At 35.8% G+C, this 20415-nt stretch overlaps 1 long non-coding RNA gene across 2 annotated transcripts in view; it reads right to left on the reverse strand.

The window, feature by feature from the left end:
- Positions 1-20415, reverse strand: part of LOC106730361 — an 857488-nt gene that overhangs the window by 655973 nt on the left and 181100 nt on the right. The window contains exon 3 of one of the 2 annotated variants that reach the window (XR_004321733.1): positions 4286-4369. The exons of the other annotated variant lie outside the window; for it this stretch is intronic. This is a non-coding gene — a long non-coding RNA (uncharacterized LOC106730361). The remainder of the gene's footprint in view (positions 1-4285; positions 4370-20415) is intronic. 2 annotated transcript variants of the gene reach the window in all.

The following is a 20415-nucleotide window of genomic DNA, read 5'->3' on the forward strand; positions in this document are numbered from 1 at the left end:
TCTCAACATAGGCACCTGCTTCCTGACAGCCAGCCAATAATAGCAAGATTTCCTACGCACCCAGGGGGCACTTTACATATCATACTGTCTTTTTCAGAGTCAGTTGTCCCCACCCACACATTGTAAGGTCCCAGTATCTTTAGACTATGGTACAGACCACCACTCAGGTACTTTTAAGAAGTGGCCCCAGAGTGCTTGGGAGAGAATTGCAAGGGGTAAAAAGAAAAGTTAAAAAATTTTTCTTGTATAGTTTATAGGCGAATCTCAAGCTTCAATGGTATAGTGAAAAAAAGTTTGGTTTTTTCGCTTATTTGTTTGTTTTTTGGTTTGGAACATTAAAAACCAGTTCCCTTCTCTACACAGAAGGCAAGTGTGTATCTAAAAGGCTAATATTTATCTAGAACCTACTGTGAGCCAAACCCTGTTCAGCACTTTCACAAATGTCATCTCATTCAATTATTTATGTCTATAATTCCCCAAAACTGTGAAATAAACATCATTAACCACAAACAAGAGTTGAAAATATGATCACAGAGGAACCCCTCAATGGCAAGAGGATATAAGCTACAGAAGCAGAAATTGTATTATAGTTACATGTGTTCTTAGAAACCTACAGGGTATTCCTATCTAAGAAAGTGTTCTTGTTTCAATTAAGAAATAATTTCTTAGAAGGGAAATTTTTACTTTTTTAATGGTTTAAATGAGTTAGAGATAATACATATAAAATAATGATATTAATATGTATTTAATATTTACTAAGCATCAGGCACTGTTAGAAATAAATTACCTCATTTATTCTGCATAGTCTACTGAGATATAAACTATTATTAAGTCTATTTTATAGGTAAGGAAACCAAAGACTGAAGAGGTTAAGTAATTTGTCAGTCATACAGGGGCTGAGCCAAGATTTGAACCAGGCTCTTGATTCTTAGGACCTTTGGGGGTCAATTCACTTTCTTCTTCAAATAGCATTTGTCAGGTTTTTACATAAATGTGTGTAATTCATAAACACAAATAATTTATAGTGCAGACAAGTCCAAGAAGATCTGAATGAATGCTTTACGATGAAAAATCCACATTTCATGTACCCAGGTCATTCCAATTTTCTCATTTCCCAATATATGTTTAAATTTTAACTGTGATGTTTCTTTGAAAAGGTGCCCTTCTGCATTTTCAAACCCTTCTTTCTTTATATATGGAGTAAGGCAACTCTGTAGCTTCTAATCACCTCCTTAATATGAGTTGTTTTTGAAATGGTAAATTGCTGTGAGATGAAAAGTAGATCTCATATTTCTTGGAGCTAAATTCAGTACTCAGCTACAAATGTTGTCACAAGGTCTCTTTGCTGAGGTCTTTTATGTTACTTTAAGTTTCAGCTATTATTATTATTACTGCTGCCTCTAAAGGTGCATAAAGTTATCTCAGGAAACCTGTTTTTGAGAGCATCTATATTTGTTTTTTCTTAATCAATCTTGAGATTAATTTCATGTTCAATCCTGCTGTCTGCTAGGTGCTCTGTGCTCTAGCATCCTTCTTAGATTGATCTGAAACCATGTTTAAAAATCAAACCTTGGCCACACAAGGTTTGGTAACATTATACTTGGTTTGAAAAAAATGCCTCTTGTATCCTAAACCAAAATTACTCTGGAAGGGTGTAGGCTGCAGGCTACATTCCCAGGCATGCAATTGTGGTTGCAAGTCAGCTCCATTGCTCTGTTGTCCCAGAGCGGCCACGGACAGGCTGCTGCTCTACTAAGCCTCTGTAGCAGTTGGCGGCCAACAGCTCTCTATGGGGAACTCGAGAATGGAAAGGCAGCCAATCATGCATGGTATAATTTACGTCTGATTAATGAAGGTCTAAGAATCACAGAAACAATTAATTTGTATCAGGACTCCTGTGGGCCAAAAAGTAAGAGATTGTGCCACCGGTACCCAATTTTAATTTTTGCCTTGATCAATCACCTGCCTTTTCACATCGACTTTGTTTTCGGAATTAACTTTTGCAGCCACAGATGTTAAAAGATGCAACAGAAAGAGTTTCCAGAAAATGAGAGCACCAAGGGAAACACTCATTGATAAAACCCACTTGTCACTGCACTACATTATCCCTTTTTCAATTTGATAATGGTAAGGCATTTTCCTCACAACTGCAAGGGAGGATTTAAAAACTCTTTTTTTTTTTCAAATAAACCACTTTGTTTTTATTCGTGTAAGAAAGATTACAATGGCCAGGAGAAAGGGAAAAGAATAGTGGCCTCTTCCTAGGAGGAGAACAACAGCAGGAGCAATTTAAAATAAAAATAACTAAAGATGCCTTAACTATACAGTTAAAAATGAAATGAAAATTGCAAAAGCAATTTGTGGCAGGAAGCCTTTAAAATGTTCTAAGGATTGTTCTTATTTTGCATAAGCCGTGGCCAATCTTTAAAATAGTTAGTCCATTAGGCATATGTATACCTGATTCAACACTCTATTGTAGGCAGAAGCCCCTCAATTACGAAATTGTAGAAGGATGGGTCTGACAGAGCCTCATCTAATTACAGGAGCAAATTACAAGTTCATAAACTTCATAAAGCATTCTAATATCTTTCCTTAATAAGAAATCTCACTGCTCAAACCAGGAATATATCTAATGCAGTCATATTTTTTTCTACTATTCTTGGCATGTAATTACCCTTTACTTGTAACAATGCACAAAACAACAGAAAATACCATCCATCGGTTTTTATTGATCAACTGTTTAAATTAGTATTAATCTTTCTCACACACTTCTAAAAGATGATTTAGCATGAATGCAATCATTTATATTTGCTTTGCAATTATCCAATATTGCTTTCTAATCTTATAGATGTGTAAAGTGAAACGGACAGGAGTAAAATGGCTAATGTCAAAGGATGCAGGGAGCTGAAGCAGAAAGTAGAATCCACATGGCCTTAGAGGTATTTCTTTGTTTTGGTGCCCAAGTCAAATAGAGGGATTAATAATAATATCTAATATGCAGTATTGGCTTTTCTATAACTCTGGTGGCTTGTACACTAAACTGTCTTTAATAATATAAACCACTGTGGATGATTAATTTGGTGATATGTAATACTATTTCTGTTTCTGCCTAAGCAAAAATTTTGCACTGTAAAAGAGTGCAGCATACTATGCCAACTATATGAGATAGAACTAAATTTCTTAACACTTGGGAAAAGATGGTCCACACAAGAAAACATGTGCAAATTTTAGTCATCTATGATACCCACCCGTCCCCTCAGAAGGTGGTTGCTTTAATTGAGCACAGACTCAATAACTGGCCTTAAATGTTGCTAAATTTAATCAATTTCATAGTACTATTGGTTTTCATTCATCTCTTGTAACCCTTCCTCTGGATATGCTTATGACGTTTTGACTACTTATGTTTTCCTGTGATACATCATTTTCACAGCATATAAATGATTATCATAATTTTTAAATAATAGAAGCATTTTAACTGATTTTGTTAACTTAGTGTCTTAGCACAAAAAGCTGAAGTTGGAAAAAAATTATGTTAATAGCTATCATCATTTATTTGATAAATTTTAAAATGTGAATTTCCAGTTTCTCTTTTCTCTAAGAATTAACAAGATGGGTAGATTTTATACATGAATAAGGGAAACAAAGAAAGGACCATGAACACCAGAAGCCTTTCTGTTTCCTTGGCTCAGGGAAGCAGTTACTAATGTCCTGTTAGTCAAAGCTTAGGAGTCAGTGAGACCTAAAACTCATCATTGCTATATTCTCCTTGCCCTGTAGCTCTGTGATCCACATGCCACAGGTACCCACTTATGTATCTTTTGAGCATCCTGTTCTGAACACTACTGAGCACACTGGCATAGGCTTTTAACAACCTCCACATTTCAAGAAGCAGTGACTTAAACCCTCACATGTGATAGGTGGGTTTAACCACTGAGATGGAACCAAACTTGGTGGGGTGAGGAAGGAGCCCCCAGGTCTGAATAGCAGTGTTAGGATATTCTCTCTACAAGCTATTCTTCCACCATCATGCATGGGCCTGCTAACTCTAAGGTTTGGAAAAAAACTCAGAAATGAAAGCAGCAGCACCAGCTGTGCACTGATCTGCACTGATCTTCATGGACTAAAACAACAGCAATACCTGAAGAGGGAAAAAGTTGCAATGATGCAACATACATTTTCCCTGGTATTAAAATAATTAATCCCATTAATAGAGGCTACCTGCAAAGTTCACGTTAATGGACTTTAAATGACACAAGGGATGGTAGAGAGAGAAAGACAAGCGTACCTGCACAGTGTCCCAAGTTCAGCTCTAAGGTGACAGCAAGTGCCAGGATGACTGCTGTTAATACGAGGTCTTTAGAATTCTGTACTATGGAAGTGATATATAAAATTAATGTTTCCCATTCTCATATAGTAGACAAATATATTTGTATATAATTCACAAAAATACTTCAACAAAGATGTCAAATACTAATAAATGTTAATATCATATATACCACTTAAACCAGCACATGACACTGCCATGTTTCAAATTTGTTGGATCTATAGCAGGAAGCCTTACTGAGATAACTGGCAGATAAGCTTTACTGTTATTTTTTTCTTTTACAATCAGTTAAATCAGGAAACCAATCTAAATTGCCAACAGTTCCAGACTTGGCACCAAATGCAGCTAAGGAATTTCTGAATTCCTTGACCCTATGGCCCTACATAGATGAAGCTTAGGAAATTTCCCTATCACAGTGGAGCACTAGTTGTAGGGTCACACTAGAGGCCATCATAATGTTGACTTTTAGCTGCTAAGATCCATTTATTCACACTTTCATTAACTGGACAAATATTTATTGATATTATATAATATACAGACGTTGATATTGATAGTAGTAGTTCCTACTATGTGCTAGGTACTATGCTAAGCACAGAGAATAAACAATAGAAAAACGACTGCTTTTAAGAAATCATTCATCTAACAAATTAGGTATTCTCAATTTTTTTCTGCCTCAGTAAGCCTAAGAACTATGACACAGTCCACACAGTGTAAGTAGTTTCTGGTGGAAGTAACTATCAAGTTAGGGAGCTGGGTGTGGAGAGAAGACAGGATAAGGTGTCTGGTGTATTTTACATTTTAAAATAGATTTCCCCTTTTTTGGTGGAGAATCACTACAGTAGAAATAACTAGATATAAATTTCCTTTCCCTCTCAAAGGGACTTCCACATGATTATATTATTAAGCTCGCTATACTTCATTGGTAGAGGTAACATCAGCCAGTAAAAGAAAAACAAGTTACAGTGATGTCATTGCTTTGTTGGCCAAAGTAGGAGGCATGAAAAAAATAAAAATATAAGCAGCTGCCACTTATTTTATGTTTTCTACATTACAGCTAAGTGTTTTACATACATTTTGTCAGTGAATCTTTACAAGAACGCTGGAGAGTAGATTATTACTATTACTGGGTGACCATACATTCTGCTTTGTCTGGACAGTATCCGTTGTACTTGTTACCTTAATTATTAATAGGTCCTCCATTCACTACCAAAAGTGTGCCAGTTGGATAAGAAAAGCATTCTTTTTTCCTACAAAACAGCAGCTTCATATAACCCAACTTAACAGATGAGTTTACAATAACCTCATGCAATCTTGGAAGGGCCTTTAAAGCTCCATTGAAATAACCTTGGTGTCATATTTGGATTTCTGAAGAATTTCTCGCCATTTGAGAAAGAACCAATGCTACATCCTCTAATAAATTCAATTTCTGTGCAGTGTGCTCATGGAGGCATGGAGACAGCAGGACATAGAATGAACATCATTTACTAGTGGCAGAGATTTAGCAGGTGTACACCTCCCTACAGATAGATGGAAAAACTGGAAATAACTATTCTTGGTCAGAAAACCTTGTGAGACATATTTCCACAGGATATATAATGGCAACAATTCTAAATACAGCTTACACAGGTTAGAACTCATTATAAAGGGTTTGATAAAATAAAAGAATTTGATTAAAGTTTACTGTAATGAGATTTGAAAATGAATTCCCACTCCTTTGTGACTCCTTTCCTATTAAGGATCAGAGTGTAGCAACACCTTTAGAAAAGTATAATGGTCTACTACTTATTTTCAAATTTGACGAAAGTAACAAAGTTACATCCTCATATTGCATTCGATAGGATAATAGTGAAAAGCAAATGTGAGTGCCAAAACAAGAGGCAACATGAAGCAGCTATAAGTGAATGATTTAGCACTCAGTGAAGGAAACTGAATTCTTCCTGCCACCAAATTTTGCAACACATATAGGCACACTGATTATGAATTTTTATACTTTTTAAATATTCATACCATACTGTTTGAACTATACAGCTCAAATACATTCCAGCCTTGCTCACTTTGCCCAGTTTTGCACGTGTACCCTGGTAATGACCAATAAAATTTTATTAATGGCAGCAATCTCAGACACAAGCTTCCCAGATAATCGGTAAACCCCCATTCCCCACTATAAACCCAACAGTGATCTTCTCATCAGTTAACAGTTGTGAGAATTTCTTTATCACCAGTTCATCATTAGTGCCAACAAGCATTGATTTATAGCCTGGTAAGGGGAAAATTCCATTTACAGGAAGTTTTACCACTTAGGAAATTGTCTGAATCATCTAGAATTATCTGTAAAAAACATCTTCAAATGGCTTTTTCATCTCTGAATTTTTGTTAAGCCCCTGGGGTAACGGTTTAACCCATGAAAGCATCTTTACTAAGGAAGGAAAAACTCCTGTGTGAGTGTAATAAAGAGGACAATGTTTAATTAATCATGTGTTTTTAAAGAGCATCATTTTATTGGAAAGATTACTTATTTATCCAAATATTTGTAGAGATTGTGTGATAGAATTAAATGTGTACAGACTACAGCCTGGCAAAAGAAAAGTTTTCTTGAAGGAAATGTTATACGTAAGTAAGGTTTTTATTACTGATTAATTAAGGATGAATTATTTCCACAAACTATCTACAAAATTATGAAGGAAGTTAACGGCAGATATATTTTCTCTTCATAAGCAGTCACTCATTATGGCGACTAATCTAATGCACAGCTTAAGGTCTCAGTACTTAGAATGACTGAGGTCCTCATAAGAGCACCTAGTCTACCTAAGCTGCATACTTGTGAATCATCCAAGTGCCCTTCAGGATGATGAGCTTTTGATTAGTCCTTTCAATTAGTGTTTATTTTCTTAAGTAGAATACTCACAACAGTTTCAAAGCTCTGAATCTCCTTTAATCGCTGCCTTTAAATTAAGAGGAATAGATTTTTTTTTTTAACTGGTCTCTTGCTGCTTTGGCCAAAAGATCAAGTATGAATGCAATTTAAATATGAAAGCTAGCATCCAATAAGCAAAGACTCACTTTTAACTAAAGGTGAAAATTCACTCTAACTCCATTAAGTAAAAGCCATTACTATGTATGCAAACCTGCTGACATATTCTTGATTGATAGTTGTGCTTTCCCATTAATGGAAAGATGAAAACAATTACTTTTTTGCGAAGACTGCACAAACATATCCACTCTACACATTTTCTCAAGGTACCCTAGAAATTTTATGTTCCTAGTTTTACTTCTAAACACCCCACAAAATTGGATATTTAAAAGGTCACTATAAAAACCATCTATAAAGGATATTATTGAGGCAACTGGGAAATTTGAATATAGACTATATATTAGATAATTTTATTTCATCAATATAAAGTTTCTTGAGCATAATAATGGTACTATGGTCAGGTAAGAGAATATACATCCACAAGATAAAGGCTGTAGCATTTAGGGGTGAAAAATCTGCAGATGGCTTTCAAATTGTTCACATATATATATACACACATATAAGTAAACATAAATAGTAAATATGGCAAAATATTAATAATTAAGAAGTCTAGATAAAGGCTGTAAGGGTGTTTGTTGTTTTCCTTCTTCCAACTTTTCCACAGGCTTAAATTTATTCAAATTCAAAGCTGTGAAAAAAGCCACTTTCCTTTCTCTACCATAATTATCTTCTCCAACTTACAGAAGCCATTTGTCATTTACTGACAAAAAGACAGAGCTTCTAAATGGGTGGTCGGAACACAGCATTCTACAGAAGCACAAGAAAATAAGTCAAATTAGTGAGGGTGGGCAAGAAATCCAGGTAGATCCAAGGCTAAGATGTCATAAAGGAACCTGACAAGTTCCATGGAAACACTTCCTCTGTGGCTCTGAACCAGGTTGACTAAAGTCTCTTGTTGACCTTAGATTTTCATCTCTGTAACTGCATGTTTCACCCAATCTGTGTAGCCTTTGAGCCCTGGCAATTCTGCTGTGCACTCTACACTTCTTATAGGAGGAAAGTAGCCCATCTTCCCCTGGGCATGTCAGAATGCTTCCAGGACCGTGGAATAGTGTCTTCTGACTGGCTGAATAGTGTGCCTGGCCACAGCTAAAATCCACAGTTGAAGTCTCTCTAACGCCACTGACAGAGGTAGCACCAATTCAGCGTCTAGGTCTCTGTCTTCCAAATCAGAAGTTGTGGAGAGTTGGGCTAGCAACTTAGCACTAAGTCAGCTTACTGTTGATTTTGCTGTGTTTTGGACCCCAGGCCTAGTAATTCACCACCTGAATTATTTCGTGATCCAAGGTCCTTGCAAGGTCCAGTTTTAATGGCTGGGGCTGTCTCACCACCTCAATTTCACCCATCCACTTCTTCCTCAGCCCATGCCTGAGTACCTATTACTATCTCTAGTAAACTCTACTAGTAAATTCCTCTAGGACTAGGTCCTAATGTTATCTCTTTACTCCTCCATGAGCTAGACACTTACTCTTGACCTCCTAGTGCCATAATTAAATTCTCACTTTCTTTTTCCAGGCTAGCTACCAACTATTGTTGCTTACCCAACTGTCTTCTGATTGTTCTTTATGCTAATAATTCTCAACCATAAGAACAGGTAGCCTCCTATAGCCTCTGCCTGCTGCAACTTGCTGACTGTAAGACATTCTTACGTTCCACTACCTCTCATTGCCTGTTTCTAGGACCATCCCACATAGCGTGTCCTATCCCAGTGATTCTGGTTTCTTCTTATATAACTTAATCTAGCCTATCCAGTTGCCAACTGAACCAAATTCCAAGATAGCCAAAAGTACAGGTATAATTTACTCACTTATTTTTTATATCGCAAATATTTATTAGGCACTAAGTATGTGCCCAGTTCTGTGCAGGACATAGGCACTAAGAAGAGTTTTTAGTTTTCTGGTATTCCAAGGATGATGTGTGGATACTTGGGTGAATCTTGCCTTCTTGAGTCAGAAGAAAAGATTGTCAGGACTGTAATATCAACTCAGCCCTAATCTTACATGATAGATCATTTCCCACAGACATCCCAAGAGACAATGTAGGTCCAAAATATGGTACTAAAAGTGTCATATTTATTGGCAGATGTGTGGCAATAGTAGGTCATGAGCTATTGACAATGTATATCAAGTAATATGAGGCTTAAAATAAAGACTAAGATTAGCTGGTTACCTGAAGCTCATGCTACTTCATTATTCAGGCCCTGGTTTACTTATGGCTGTCGTACATCTTTTCAAGACCATAAAAATTTCAGTGGTCTATAAAGGAGTATTATGTCAAAATCTAAAGACCTAGGGTTCTGTGACCCCCATTAGCCAAACATGGGATTATGAATAGTTAACAGTCTTCTGTCAGACTTACGTTATCTTCTCCACCTTAGGGCTAAATTCTATGTTTCTTATTATCATTCATTGTGTCCTTTCCCACTCTTTTCCCAGCCCTCTAGCCTCAACATATCTTGACCATAACTCACCATGTTTTAGTATTTCTTATCTGTTCCAGACTATAAATTCTACCCTTGGCAGAAATTGTTTACCCACCTTTGTGTTCTCTGTGCCTGAGACAGGGCCTGGGATGTACTAGGAACTCCAAAAAAAAAAAAAAAAAAGTTTGAAAGTATAACTTCACATACCCTAAGTATGAAGTTTTAATCTCATAACCTCTTACAGGTATGAATTAAGTTTAAGGTGAAGGGCTAACACAATCCCCAAAATAACATTTTGCCTTCCAATGTGTTTTTTATCAAGAAAAAAGTGTTGTAAGAGAGCAAGAATTTTTTAAATAACTTTGTCCACAAGTCCTCTGAGAGACAGAATTTCTAGGCTAAAAAAGTAACATATGAATCTTAAAAATATGAGATATTAATGGTAAATATGAGACTATATCATAGAAATACTGTAATGGTTAATTTTATGTGTCAAGTTGGCTGGACCACAGTGCCCAGATATTTGCTCAAACATTACTCTGTATGTTTCTGGGGCAGTGTTTCTGTATGAGATTTACATTTGAATCCATGGACTTCTTTAAGTAAGTCAATTGCCTTCCATGGTGAGTAGGCTCCATCCAAGCTGTTAAAGTCCCAGTAGAGCAAAAGGCTGATCCTTTCCAGATCAAGAGGGAATTCTCCAGAAAACTGCCTTCAGACTTCATCTGTAACTTCACTTTTTCCTGGTTGTAGGCAGATTGCCTATGTACTCAAACAACAACTCTTTCCTAAGTGTCCAGACTGCTTTTGATAGAGGCCTTTTTTTCTCTTGCACTTAATTTCCTGTAAATGCAGTAGCTCAGTCAACATGTTCCAGGTATCTTATGAGACTATAGAATAGATAAAGATAAATAGACTCCTCTCAGCCTTGGGAGCTAAGGAGCTATTTATTCGCTTAAAGTCAGTCCTTCTAGTGACCTCAGGATAGAGATCTAAAGCCTGGTATTAAGCTGCCATCTTTCAGTGCATAGGCATTAGGGAATGAGTAGATGAGTAGATCTAAGAATGACCACCTAATGCCAGATAATTACAGTAGAACTTGCATTCAGTCATTCATTTATTCAATTAATAAAAGTCAATTATTTAAATATGTGTTGAGCATCTACACTATTCTGAACATTGTTCTAACATCAAACATGAGCAAAGAAAACTTCCCCCAAAACAGTATTCCCTGTTCTCATGAAGCTCACACGCTAGTGGAGAGGACTAACTAATCAAAGAATCACAGAAATAAATGTACAATTTAAAGTTTTTTGTGATAAAAGAGAGGAGACATATAGCATGAGAGAGTATGAGCTAGGCAGGATTCTAAAATGGTCCCCAAGACTTGTCCCCTCCTATGTATGCCCTGTGTAATCCCCTCCCTTTGAGCAGATTATGGGCATAATATCTAAATAGAATGGTATCTCACTCCTATGTTAAGGTTACTAATCCACTTTGAGTTCATGAAAAAAGAGATTATCTAGGGGTGTCTGAGTGGGCCTGACCTAATCAGAGGCATATTTAAAAGAAGATGAAGCATCAGAAAGATGTATTCCTGTTGGCCTGGAAGAAAGAAAATAGCCATGTTTCTAACTCCCTATGTAAGCTATGTGCCAAAGAACTGTAGACAGACTCTAGCAGCTTACAGCAGTCCTTGGCCAACAGCTAACAAGAAAAGGAACCTCAGTCATTCAACCTCAAGGGAATGAATTCTACCAACAACCAGTGAGCCTAGAAGAGGATCCTGGGTCTCAAATAAGAATAGCAGCCCAGCCAATTCAACTGCAGCTGTGTCACACAGGAGCAGATCCAACTAAACCATGTGCACACTCCTAACTTAAGGAAACTGTGAGATAATAAACGTGTGTTATTTTAAGCAACCAAATTTGTGGTGATTTGTTCTGCAGTGATAGAATACTAATACAAGCACAGAATATAGATCTGACCTAGTCAGAGAAGGCATTCTGGGGAAGGGATGTTTGAACTAAAATCTAAGAAATAAATAGTATTTCATCAGGAGACAAGGGCTAGAGATGTGGGAAATCAGATGCAGAGGATTTTGATTTAGAATCTTTAAAAGGCTTGGGGCTAAAGGGAGCATTGCAAACATATAGAGATATAAAGACATCTAGGGCAGTAAATAAGGGGAAAACACTAGAAATAGGGCTGGAGAGGAGAAAATGACATGGATGAAACAGGACTTTGAAGACCACGTAAGAAGCACAGATTTTATTGCTAGAGATCAGAGTGTTGTTGGTTTATCCCTTGATGTTCTCAGGGGGCATCTCTTTTACAACAGATCTCTGTCCCTGTGGTCTCTAGAAGCAGCTTTATACTTTTCAAGGAGCTCTGACATGAACTCTGTTATTCAAGAACATAACCTGCCCAACACCTTTCACAGACATGTAGGACGGTCTGCCTTCTAGACATACACGGAGATGATATACTCCTCGAGCACGCCCCTGTGTCACGTTTTAACATGAGTTGAGAGTTAGGAAGTGAAGGGAGGGTGACTGGGGTGTGGAACAGAGAAGTATAAAGAGTAAATTCTCCACATGCCTGAGAGTTGAATGTATTTCAGCTCTAAACTCCTAATCTTTGATTTTCTCAACTCTCCTGCTGAAAGAACAGGTCCTATTGAAGCAGAACGCAGGATATTATAGAATTTTCCAAGAGTAGGCAGGTTTCTACAATTCACACCTATCCCCAACCTTTTGAATTAAGAGTTAAGGGAAGTTCCCAACTATCTGTTTGGCGGCCCTTTCACCATATGTGGAAAGATTATTTTCCCCATACTTTCCTATGCAATTTAAAACCCATCTTCTTTATCCTCAGATTTTTCCATTCTAAAGTTTAAATACCAAAATTAAGTAAATTGTTACATTAGAATCCTTTTAAGAAATTCACCCTTTAAAAGAAGTCTGCATACTGTTTGACTTAAGTCAAAAAAAAAAATAACTGTTTAAGTTACTATAAAGAAAGCAAGTATGTTTCAGGTTTCCATTGTCTACAAGGAAAAGTTTCATTTTAAACACTTTTAAAAGGTGACTGATAAAGTATAATGCAAATTACATAAGTTATGGTTCACTAGATTCAGCAATTCTGTATTATACGGAAATTTAATCAATCTTTCAGGGATTGCAGACATATCACAGTAGGAGGTACTTTTGACCTTTCATGGAGAGGTAAGCAAGATGAGGTAGTGAACTGCATATTTCAGTGGGTTTGTTGGATTTTATGTAATTGTCTTTTTCAGAATTTCTGACCAAATTTGAGCCTTCCTATTTGGTAATTCATGCTATTTTACATATGAAAACCTGCAATTTGCCTATTTGAATCAAAATGTTACCTTTATTCAAACTCAAATCTTTTCACTCTCTGCCTCAATAAGGGTGGAGGATAAGTAAAGAAGAGCATGCAAAGCCATATAGAACACATTGAAATCGTCCCCTTTGCAGCCCTTGTATGCTTCCTTCATAGTCCTGGTTAATAGTGGTTGTCAAAATATAATTGTTAACAGTAGTCCTTTTCAATCTTAAAAGTGTGCCAATTTGGATGATAAATTGTATGTTCACCCTAATCAACTTTGGCATCATGTCTAGGAAAGTAACCTCAATGTATCAGTCTAGTCATTATTATCCCATACTGGGTAAGGACAGAGAAGGGTTATACCTTCTACTTTAATCTAGGGCTCAATATAGCCTAATATATGGCTCCAAAGAAGGAGAATTCTATGAAAGAGAAATAGAGTAACTATAGATTTAATACTAAACTCCAATTAACCTATAAGTAAAAAGGATTAAACTTTTTTATGGATAAAAATAATACAAAAATGGTCTATGCAGTCTAGTTCCTATGACTCTTACATATAGAATTGTGTTCTTTTTTTCCACTCTTTGGGTTTTAATATTTAGGATTTAAAACAAAACAAAGAAAACCTTGGCACTCAAGTAGTCAGAGTTTTTTATTTGGCAGATGAGAAAATGAAGCCCCAGAGAGCGCAAAGACTTCCCCTAGATCACCTAGTTTATTTGTTTAATTTTTTATTGAAGTATAGTCACTTTATGCTGTTGTGTCAATTTCTGGTATACAGCATAATGTTTCAGTCATATATATACATACCTATATTTGTTTTCATATTCTTTTTCATTATAGGTTCCTACAAGATATTGAATATAGTTCCCTATGCTTTACAGAAGAAACTTGTTGTATCACCTAGTTTATTGACTACGGCAGGAACCTGAGCATCTTATTCTCAATAGACGGTTCTTCCTTTCTTTTTTTTAATTGTTTTCTTTCTTTTTTTTTTTTTAAGGGGGAGGTAATTAGGTTTATTCATTTATTTATTTTTTTAGAGGAGGTACTGGGGATTGAACCCAGTACCTTCTGCATGCTAAGCATGCGCTCTACCACTTGAGCTATACCCTCCCCCCAGCAGTTTCTTTGATGCTATGTTCTAGCTCCTGTCTTACAACTCAAATTCTCTCTACAACTGCCAAAATTTGAGTATACTTATAAGAAATTGTTTTCTAACTTACCTATATCCAAGTTTTAAGGATATCTGTCAGTTACCTGGACTTTATTGTAGCTCTGGCTACTGCCTTCATATCAAGAAGACAGTATATTGTAGCTCTGGCTACTGCCTTCATATCAAGAAGACATTATAATGTGATTTAAATGTAATATTTTCATTGATGTTAAATAATGTTAGTTTCTAAATAAACCTATAGCTTCAAAGCACCTTTTTAATTCCTGCTATATAAATGCATCAACACTTGAAAAATACATTATATACAAAGGAAGAAGTTATATTCCCTCTGAATACAACACTGAAATAAACAATTAGGAAATGCATTGTACTAGCTAAAAGCACTCAAATGTGAAATCACTGTAGTTGGTTTTCAGATTTTATTTTGAAAGTCACACACGTTAATATCCATTAAGCTAATTGTTTGTTAGGGATGAGATCGTTTACAAATAGACTTGCCCATCTGTAAACTGACAGATATTAAATTTTTAAATTTCTGTGTTTTAACTATGAGCTCAAACTCATTAAACTATAATAAAATTTTCTCTGGTTAAAAAATCAAATAATAGTTTACTTTTTACAATTGTGTTTTAACTAAACAATAGTGCATCTTTTAATACTCTCACTTAGGAAACTTTCAGTGTACTATTTCAAAGTCACCTGAAATACTGCATAGTCTAAGACCAGTTCCACACATGAGTCTTTGCATATATCCTTACTTCTCTCTTCCCATTTTGAATGCCAAGTAACAGAAGAGATATATACTAGTTTTCTTGGCCTAGTCTTCATGAGCAACCTATTTTTTTATTGAAGTATAATTGACTTACAATATTACATTAGTTTCAGGTATACAGCATAGTTCGTGAGCAACCTATTAAATATTGAAGACAAATTTAAATCCAGGGAACTTCTCAGAAAACAAATCTATTGATATATGACTTGAATGTCTAAGTTCTGAACCATTCATGTTAAATCTGGAGGACAGCTACTTGGCTGACATGGTGGCATTTGCTCACAGAGTTAAAAACTATTTGAGAAATAGAGCATGAAATTAATTTATATCCCTTTTGTAATAATAAATAAATAAAACTATGAAATCATACGTGTACCAACACCACAGCCATCATATTAACTTTCTTAGCTATAAATATATCTCCTGCTATTTGACAACTATAGATTTGAGTTTTCAAATACTAATAGCTTTTACATCATTATATCAGATGTTACCGTTTACATGCTGAAAAACAACAGGCTGATGTCAAGTTTTACTCAGGATCTCTCTTTGAGAATACAATATGGTACCAGACCAGGAAAAAGAAGAAGTTTTAATTCTAGTTCAAGTTTCACTCAAAATCTACATAACCTGACATTTGTCACTCTTCCAGAACAACAGAATGTCTGTCTGTTCAAAGCGAAATTGTCTCCAGTCTTTAGTTTCTAAAATTATAAAGAAATAGGAACTGCTTTAATATATGTGGAACACTTAAGAGTTCATAGGCAAAATGCAAAATATATAAACACTGAATTATACATACTAGGTATTATTCAATGATTCATGTTGTCATGCCCTACAGAAAACCTCCCAAGATTTGAGAAATAGTTTTTTGCCTATTCTTGTTTCACCTAACTATATTAGTAGGTCATATACTTCAATAAAGGAACTTCCCTTGATGCTAAGGACATATTTTTTTAACAAAGAACCAATCCTTAAGAGCATTTCCATCCTGATAGCAAGGTCAGACAGAGAAGTGGGCACACTCACAGGTTAACAGTCATGAGAACACCATTTGGTACTCATACAAATTTTGTATAATTTTATAAAATATTCTGTGTATTTTATAAAATATTCATAACTTCAAACATTATAAAAATGTGTCTTAGTAAATCAAACGAATCTTTTGCTTTTCTACCCTGAGAAGTAACACAGGTACATGCCTACACGTACTGTTAAGGAAAACGAGTACATGCCTACAAGTCAGGAAATCTGGAGCTTTGGCCCTAATCTGCTGTTCTTCATTCATTTGATAAGCATTGTTTCAGTGTTTGCTTTGAGACAGGTGCTGTGCAATGAAGCAGGAATGGAAACAAGAAAATAATTCCTATTATCAAGGAGGTAATAGTTTAGTTAAAGAGGAGAGAAGTAAAATACTTATAAAATACATGTATGCTTTCAAATGGGAGTCTAAAAAGTGTTATTAGCCCAAAATGAAGAAAGCAATGATCTCTGTCATGGGAGGGGGTGCTTTAAGAAGTAATAATTAAGAATAATTACAAATAACATTTACTGAACAATTCGTTTGTGTCCAAAACTGAAAAAAAAAACTTTTATATACATTACCTCATTCAGATTTTTAATACAAAAGGATAGTTATTATGTTTCCCATCGACAGATGAGGCAATTGAGACTTGGAAACTTGAGGTTTAAAAATGTAAACCAAGTAACAGACCACTGCACACAGGAACTTAAAATTGAACTGAATCTTGGTTAAAGAGTTACCTAACCACAGAATCAAATCTGACTTGGAAGTAGACATTCAATAAAGTATCAATGAATGTAGTATGTACTTGTGAATGATAGTCACATTCTTTTTCAACTTTATTATCCAAAAATAAAATTAATAATACAAACCCCAGTAAACCATTCATTTAATAAATATTAATTGAACACCTACTATGCCAAGTGCTATACTAGGAACTTGAGATACAATGGTAAGCTAGACTTATGCTGTTCAAAGGACAGCCACTGACTGTACATGGCTATTTAAATTTAAACTTTATTAGTTTGCATTATAAAACTAAAACTTCATGTTCTCAGTCATATTAACCACATTACAAGGGCTCAATAGCCACATGTGGTTTATGGCTACCATACTGGATAATGCAAAATAGAATGTTTACATTATTGAAGAAATACTACTGGACATCACTGAACCAGATGGAGGTTGATCCCTATCCTCCTGAATTTTAGGGGGAAAGACAGAAAGCAATTCTTCAAATGATTTTATCATAGTACTGATTGATATACGCCATGAACAAAAGCTAAGGGTGCAAAAAGGACATCTAATCAGGAGACTTAACCTAGAATAGGACTTACAGAAGACTTCCCAGGAAAAATGACATTTCACTTGAGATCAGGAAGGTGAGAAGGAGTTAGCCAGGGTAAAAAGTGGGAAGGGGATTTCTGAACAAATGGCCATGACATGTGTGCAAGCTCTAAGGAAGGAGGGATCTGGGAGAAATGTAGTGGCTGTAGCATGAAAATGGGGAGTGTGTAGGGGCAGGTGCCTAGCAAGCTGATGGGATCAGCAGGGGCCAGAGCTGGTGGAACCATCCTTAAATCAATAGAGGTGATTAAAGGATTTAAGAAGAGAAGACCAGCACATCTAGTGTTTTCAGAAATACCACTCTGGCTGTAATAGAGAGAATAAACTGGTAGGGGAGTGTGACATATGAAAGCCAAAATATAAGTTTACTATGGTATTCAGGCAAGAAGTTAGCAACGGTCATGGCTTAGCCTGGCTCTACATTAATATGCCAAAAATTAATTCATCTGAAACCAATTTTCTGTGGCAATTCACCTGACGATCCATTTGCCAAGCAGCCAATTCACCAAATTTACCATGTTTATCAATTAACTTCTCAGAGAATATAATACCTTTTGAAACAAATAGATGTAGAGTCAGCAACCGAAATTCCTGGACCCTCTCCACAGTGGTGAAAAGATATCTACCAGCCACCACAAGAGCACCCTCTTGGACTCAGAAGGAACTTCTTTGACATTTAATCTGGCACTGGGTACTACTTTAAGAGCACTAAACTTAACCACACATAGTTAAATGTGTCATGGTGCCCCAATCACTTAGGAGCCAGGAGAAGCCTTAAAGTTTCTAGAACAGGGTTTTTTGGCTACTCTAAGAAAAAAAAAAAAAACCATTCTCCTGCGTATTTTAATGGCCTTGGTTCTAACTAAAATCCTCAAATAGGAGGAAAGGACAGCAACAGCCTTCAACTGAGAACTGAATACCTGCCAAACATTGGAAGAGTTTGCTCTACACTCTAGGGAAAACTCCCTCCTCTACCAATAGAAAAGAGAAACAGTGGAGGAGCCAGTAATAAAATATTCCACTTCACTGTAGGTTGTAGAATGGTTAATTCATTACTAGTTTCTGTGGCACAGGACAGTTTTCTCCTGGGCAAAAAAAAAAGAAAGTATTAATATACAAGTCAGTAAATAAGCAGTTTAAGTTCACAGCACAGAGTTGAATTCAGATTGATGATTTTTCAAATAGCCTATGGTGATAATTATGACTGTGAGTAATGAGGGGGAAAAATTGTATTTTTTTGCTATGTTTTGTAAACTTTCTCAACCTGGAAACACATTAACTATCAAGATCACTTGTACCTAGATAAACATAAAATAAGAGAATTATTTTCAACAGATTTTCTTTTGTAATTTATTTATGTATTTATTTTTAGTGGGGGAAGTAGTTAGGTTTACTCACTTTGTTTATTTTTAGAGGAAGTACTGGGGATTGAACCCAGGACCTTGTGTATGGTAAGCATGTGCTCTACCACTTGAGCTATACCCTCTGCCCTTCAACAGACTTAATTTTTCAGTACAAAAGTGGATTTTTTATTAAATTAATTTGCACTATATTTACAACAATTAATCAGAGTTAAAACGGAAAGATAAAACCAAATTAAAGCACTGAGTCACTGCCTTTGTTTGCCAAGGAAGAGAGGAAAAAAATTCTCACAGATTTAGAAACAGTAATACACTTAAAAATTAATATTGGCAGTCTTTAATCTATTTACTTGACACTTTCAAGACTGTAATTAAAGAAGCTCAATAAATGCATAATAGACACAGGAAAGGATTAAAAGTGACATCCGGCCCATGAGATCTCTTTTAGATAGTAACAAAAGGGAAAAAAATGATAAAGGTCTAATTTTGCTTTCACTGATAGCCCCATTCTGAGCCCTTTGAGAACCAGAACATTAGCATTCATAACTGTCTGGAGTGTATCTTACAGTTCAGCACTTCAAATTCACTCTTCTTATGGACAAGGAAAAATGGTTCATAAGAGGTTAAATTAAGAGAGTCCAGTGTTTGCTTTTCCCTGGTAGGCCACCACGGCCTTGCCCACTTCTGTTTCTCGTGGTTTGCTGGAGCAACCTGCACAACATTAGGCATATGTCAAGTACTTAAGGAAAATGTGTTGTTTCAACTACTATACCCAGTAAGGTAGGACTCTCAGTGACTATAATAGTGAATCTTAATAATGAAGCCCAACAATTGCTCCTTCTTTATTGATGCAAGTAAAATATTGCCCCTGGGTTTCAATGGCTCTAAAACCTAGAAAAGGCCAAATCTGTTATGAAATGTATCAGATAATACCTTCACCTAGTGCTCTCAATACATTCACATAAAATGTTCCCTATCTTTCCATCAAAGTTTCTGCCAAGAACCTCTTAGTTTCACTGGATGTGTTTAAGCTACCATTTCAGTACCAAGATCACATAGCATTTTCAAAAATGAAAAACAGCATAATAATATTTTAAAGGACAATATACACTTTATTATTTAATCCAATGCTAACATTGTTGAGAACAACTTCAGGGGTTAAATTGAATGATGACCTCGATCTACTGCTGATGTCCACAGTCCTAGACAGGACTGATGCCAATCTTTTACAGAATTCACCCATTTAATTCAACAAAATTATTCAGGTTTCAGAAAGGAATTAATTCACTAGGGACATTAAGTTAAAACATTTTAGACCAAATGGTGCAGGCTATCACAACAATCAAAAAAAAAGTGCAAAGAATATTTAACATAATATAGAATCAAAGAGGCAAGTGCTCACATTTTTGTGTCAAATATGAACTTGGATTGTTGCTTAGAATTATTGTAATGGAGGACTAGCAATGAGACTTCCAGAAGTAGCAAATTTATTGTGTGCCTTATAACCAATCTAAATTCAGTGTGCCACCACCTGTAAACATGAGCAATAGATTTCTTTTTTTAAATGACCTGGGAAGTATCTAACAGGCTATCCTTGGGGAAC

Source organism: Camelus ferus, chromosome 8 (assembly GCF_009834535.1).
Source record: "Camelus ferus isolate YT-003-E chromosome 8, BCGSAC_Cfer_1.0, whole genome shotgun sequence".
Taxonomy (NCBI): Eukaryota; Metazoa; Chordata; class Mammalia; order Artiodactyla; family Camelidae; genus Camelus; species Camelus ferus.